This window comes from Eriocheir sinensis, chromosome 69, assembly GCF_024679095.1.
Source record: "Eriocheir sinensis breed Jianghai 21 chromosome 69, ASM2467909v1, whole genome shotgun sequence".
NCBI classification, from domain to species: Eukaryota; Metazoa; Arthropoda; class Malacostraca; order Decapoda; family Varunidae; genus Eriocheir; species Eriocheir sinensis.
The window spans coordinates 688,884-694,883 of NC_066577.1; positions in this window are offsets into that span (position 1 = coordinate 688,884).

Genomic DNA, 6,000 nt, shown 5'->3' on the forward strand with positions numbered 1-6,000 from the left:
ACATGAGGAGAGGATTGTGTTAGTATGTGAATATGTGTGTGTGTGTATGTGTGTGTGTGTGTGTGTGTGTTGCGTCTCACTTCCCTGATTGATGAACTGTGCTTATTGTGTGTGTGTGTGTGTGTGTGTGAAAGAGAGAGAGAGAGAGAGAGAGAGAGAGAGAGAGAGAGAGAGACGGGCTTGAAATATTAAAAATAATCGATTCTGCAAAACTAAGTGAATTGAAACAAATGGAAATGTTACGCTCGTGAACATGATTCTTCGAACGATTTCGTTCTTTTTTCGCACACGATTTGTTAAACTATTTCTCTCTCTCTCTCTCTCTCTCTCTCTCTCTCTCTTTTAAAAGCGCTCAAGGGGAAGAAAAGAAAGCGGAAGAGTAAAGGAGAGAAGGAACATGCCAAGAAGAAAAGGAAGAGCGGTGACGAACACTGAAGCGAGGCAAATAAAGAATGTTCACGCAACTTGAAGGAACAGGTGAAGGAGTGAAGGGAAAATGATTAAGAAAATAAGAGGAAGGAGAAACAACAATATGAAGGAAATATTGAAAGGTGTCAAATAAATTAAAAAAAAATATGAAAGCAACTCAAAATGAATAATAGATTTTAAAAGTCAGAAAGGTTAGGAAAAAAGAAAGTAATGGCCGGAACGAAAAATGGAAACGTGTCAGTCGAACACAAGAACAGACCTGTGAAAAACTCACCATTGAAACTTAATTAGAAGAGAGAAAGGCAGAAACACTAAGAGGAAAAAAGAGGGAAAAATGATAAGAATGAAATTAGAAAAGAGTCAATAAATGTATGAATAATTAAACAAAGAAACGGAATAAAGAAATATAAGTAAATACAAGATGAACACACGCAATAAATATTAGGGAGATGTGAAAACGAGGGAATATTTTCAGGTCCAGCGTCATTACATACTCGTTTTGTTATAATTATGTGTTCTCCATATTTGATAGGCTAGTGTCACACATTCACGATCTTGACTCGACGTTAGAAAATGTCACGCTGCCAGACGTACGTTAAAATCATCGTAAATAGATCCCCTAAAATGTCGATCATTGCCGACGTCGAAACGACGTTGTCGAGACGTTGCTGAGAGGGACATCCAACGGTGATTGTTTACTGCCGACGGTGGCAGATGTCGGGAAGGGCGCTGAGTGTTTAGAAATTTCCAAAAGTGTCGGCGTGTGACCTGACGTCGGGAGGCGTCGAGAGTCAAGATCGTGAATGTGTGACACTTGCCTTGGTTGTCTTTGGTACATGTGTTCCTCATAACAAATTATACCACACAGTGTTTGGCTGGTGTGTGTTGAGGCTTTGTTCCCTTTTTCCTTACTATGCAAGGAAGAGAAGTTGCTGCTCACCCTCAGCATCAATTCTGTTGATCAAATGCAAGAGGAATACAGAGGTGATTTTTAGGAAACCATTTCCCGGTGCTGCTCTGAAGTCATGACCATTTTCACTTCATTTCAAAGTGCTGGCTTTGGCCCCTCATGTGGTGTTCACTGCGTAATGGTTTGCTTTCCAGGAACAGCTGCATTGCATGTTTAAACAGGAAGATGGGATGATTAACAAAATTAAAGTACATAAGATTAATGGAAACTTTTGGATAACTTTCAAGAGCGTTTATAATTCGGGTTATATATATATATATATATATATATATATATATATATATATATATATATATATATATATATATATATATATATATATATATATATATATATATATATATATATATATATATATATAAGCCTGAATAGGTTATAGTATATGTGTACTGTTTTAGGGCCCTACACTGTGTGTGGAGGAAATTATCAACGGCATCCCGAGTAACGACACCAGTACCCAGCCGGTGGCCACACAAGCTGCACGCAAGAAGCTCTCAGCCCGCTCTTAGATGCCACCCCGGATGCCTGGTGCACCCCCTTGTACTCCTCCTGGAGAGGGCAGACAAGTGAGTGTGGGCTGAGTGCTGTAACCAGAGGACAGGGTTCAGGATGTCTATTTATTCTCTTTATAAATTAAACTTTCAAGAGAGGAATATCAAATCTTCTCAAACTGAAACTGATCACTCTTTTGACATGTATTAAGGCCATAGGAGCAACAGTTGTGTTCACTTATTCATTTGTTTCGCTCTTTAGCTGCCTCCTTTATTTTATAAGTAAACTGAATTACAAAATGGTTTGTACAAATTGGCGACCATTACTGTTACGTGTAGGATTACTTCACGACGAACGTGTGGAGATGTGTGGCTGCCAAGCGCCCTGCCGCAGCCCCGCCCTACACGTTCTATACTGTTCTTTCTGACCCATTCATAAGTAATAGCAAGGTTAAGCATTCTGTGGCATCCAGCCCTGAGTTGTATCGTTCCTGCTGTGAGGGTCTCGCGTTGAAAAACGTGAAGGGGAACATGAAGTCTGAAGATGAAGAGAAAGCGGTAGAAAAGGGTGTCGCTTCTTGATAGAATCTTCCTACTTTGTTTTTATGTTGTATGAACAAATTATTAGTCTGAAGTTTGTTCCTGCATGTAATCCACGGTGTTTGCCTCCCCAACAGCCTCGGATGCTGTCGTGTTGTTCGTCAAGCTGCTCCGCTCGCCGCACACCAACGTAACATGCCGAGCAAGCCGTGTGGGCGCCGGGAAACACTGCTGGCGATGGCCCCAAACTCAGAGACTTCGTCATTAAGGCTGGCATTGTACAACCTCTTTTGAAACTCATTAGACCAGACACAGAGGTAAGTTCATGAGGATGATTTCTTACATTTTATAATGGGATGCTCTACCATTCAGTGATGTATTCTTTCTTCACTTCAAAACTCAAGCACAAAGTGCAACAGTAAACTAATGTTTATAAGAGAAAGAAAAAAAAGAATAAACTGTCTTCAGTATCTTCATTCCAGTAGCATCACTGCATCATAATGAATGTATTGCTGAGTGTAGATACACAGGTCATTGTTGAGCAGACATAAAAAGGCGGCACCAGGTGGAAGGCCACAGCCACAGACGGCAGGCCAGTGCTGGTACACAATACGGTGATGGAGGCAGTTATAATGAACGCGGTTATAACTTGTTGGCTGTTGGAATATGCTTGAAGGATGTGTACCTTGAATTACAAGGAACTAATAAAGTAATGTAAAGGCTAGAGTTCAATTCTCAGGTCTGAGGACATGTATCTTAACATAAATTCCTTAGTCATTCATTCATTATTGTCTTAGAAGACACAACAAAACCCAGTGAGGTGATGCCCCACCCGGACCGCTTCCTGCATGCATCAGTTATTTGTGTTTCATACCAGTGGAAGTATTGTAGGTTAACATGGCTCGTTAATATTCACCCAGCAAAGGGTTATAAATGTGTTCATCTTTTCAAACTGCCGAGATCAACGAGGTGGACCGCCTGGGCCAGATGACTGAGGAGTGCGGCAGACTGGACAAGACTGAGCACTGCAGCACCACGACAACGAGGCCGTGTACGAGAAGGCCCTGGATGGATATCATCGAGAAGTGTTCCGGCGAGGAGGAGGGGCCCGAGGTGAGCAGCACCACCAGTGACCAGGTGTACGACTACTCTGCCGTGAACAACGTGCCTGAGGGTGGATTCTCTTTCTAGGACTTCAATGTGCGTGTCTGGCAAGGGAGGAGCAGCAGCAGGCAGGGTGTGTGTTCCACGGCGGAATAATGTGATAATGTATCTAACCGTCAATCTCACTTGTCTAAGTGACCTCTGCAGCATGTTTTACTGTGCTTTCAGTGGACCCGCTGGTGCCTCAATGTTTTACTGGGCCTTCAGCGGACCCGCTGGTGCCTCAATGTTTTACTGGGCCTTCAGTGGACCCGCTGGTGCCTCAGTGTTTTACTGTGCTTTCAGTGGACCCGCTGGTGCCTCAGTGTTTTACTGTGCTTTCAGTGGACCCGCTGGTGCCTCAATGTTTTACTGGGCCTTCAGTGGACCCGCTGGTGCCTCAATGTTTTACTGGGCCTTCAGTGGACCCGCTGGTGCCTCAGTGTTTTACTGGGCCTTCAGTGGACCCGCTGGTGCCTCAGTGTTTTACTGGGCCTTCAGTGGACCCGCTGGTGCCTCAATGTTTTACTGGGCCTTCAGTGGACCCGCTGGTGCCTCAGTGTTTTACTGGGCCTTCAGTGGACCCGCTGGTGCCTCAATGTTTTACTGGGCCTTCAGTGGACCCGCTGGTGCCTCAATGTTTTACTGGGCCTTCAGTGGACCCGCTGGTGCCTCAATGTTTTACTGGGCCTTCAGTGGACCCGCTGGTGCCTCAATGTTTTACTGGGCCCTCAGTGGACCCGCTGGTGCCTCAGTGTGTGTTTCAAAATTGTTTGCTTGATAGGCTGAAGCTTGAGGAATTCTGTGGATTACTTTTCATATCAGGTAATGGCTTTTTACCTGTTTTTTCATTCATCCAATAAATTTATCTTTATAAACTGCCTAATGCATTTGACGCAAATGATATTTTGTAATAAGGGACCAAATAAACTCGTGCCAGATGATGAAACATTTGATCATCCAGCACAATGTATCCTTCTCAACCTGTCAAAGATATTTTCCTACATCAATAAAGTTAAAATAAGTTGTCTTGGTGCAAATTATCCAACAAATGTTATAAAAAGTCTCTCCACGCCTTTCATAGATTTTTTTCATGATTGGTTAGCTAAGGGCACTTGTGAAGTACTGTGGGTTATTAACTATACAGAGTAGTGTTGAGGGTTGGGTTTACTTTCCTTCGAGTTTTCATTCACACGTAGTCATGTACAGACACCCTGGCAGGCCTGGACGCTGAAGACTGCGTAGTGTAACTGGCCACTCAACACTGACATGTCCTGCTTCCCTGACTAAGACCGTGACTGGTTACATAGACATCATTGTTACAATCTCATATATATATATATATATATATATATATATATATATATATATATATATATATATATATATATATATATATATATATATATATATATATATATATAGTAAAGTAGCCAACTCCATCTGGCGCCGCGCCCCGCGCTTTTTTTTTTTTTTTAAAAATAGAAATACGATAATTTTGGCAATTTCTTTTATTTATTTTGTACGTTTATATTTATTTTTTATTATTATTATTATTATTATTATTATTATTATTATTATTATTATTATTATTATTATTATTATTAGTAGTAGTAGTAGTAGTAGTAGTAGTAGTAGTACGTATTAGCAGTAGTAACAGTAATAGTAGTAGTAGTAGTATTGTTATTATTATTATCATTATAGCTAGTAGGCTAGTAGTAGTGTTCACAGGAATGATACCCCCCAGATCTCAGTGAATCTTTGAAAAGGCACAATTTAGGTTCTAAAAGGGGGCGCCCCCCACGCCCCCCGCCTGGATCCGCCACTAACTGAAAGGAATTTGTGCTGTTCCTGTTTGGCACGACGCTGTGTATAGATGCTGCCGCTAAGTCCCTGGTTGACTGAGTTCCCATTGATAATTATGCTCTCCACCCTTGACCTTGCCACACTGCTCAGTGCTTGGGGGAACTTTGTCTCTACCTCCTCTCCACCATCCCACTGACAGCAAGTTGGCCCTGGACAACCCTCCTGTTTCCTCGCAGTACCTCCATCCCTCCTATCTAGGGGTGGGCAGGTACCGTTAATTTGAGTACCGGTAATACCGGTACTAAAAACTCCATTCCTGGTAATACCGATCCGTTACCCGTACCTGCAAGGTACCGGTACTGGTATCTTAGGTGCTAAAGGTAATTTACCGGTACCTTAGCGGTATTAACGGCACCGGTACCTTAGCGGTACTAACGATACCGGTAACTAGTTCCGTAACTTAGTACCTGTCTCGCTAGTGCCGCTAAGGAGTCGGTGCTGCTTTGGTTTCGGAATCGCTACTGCAGTCAGGAGTACGCACTCGGCATCTCTTGTCGCCTGAAGAGGACGGCTGCTCATCGTGTGGTTCACGCCGGAGTCAGTATGTGTCAGGAGAGCGGA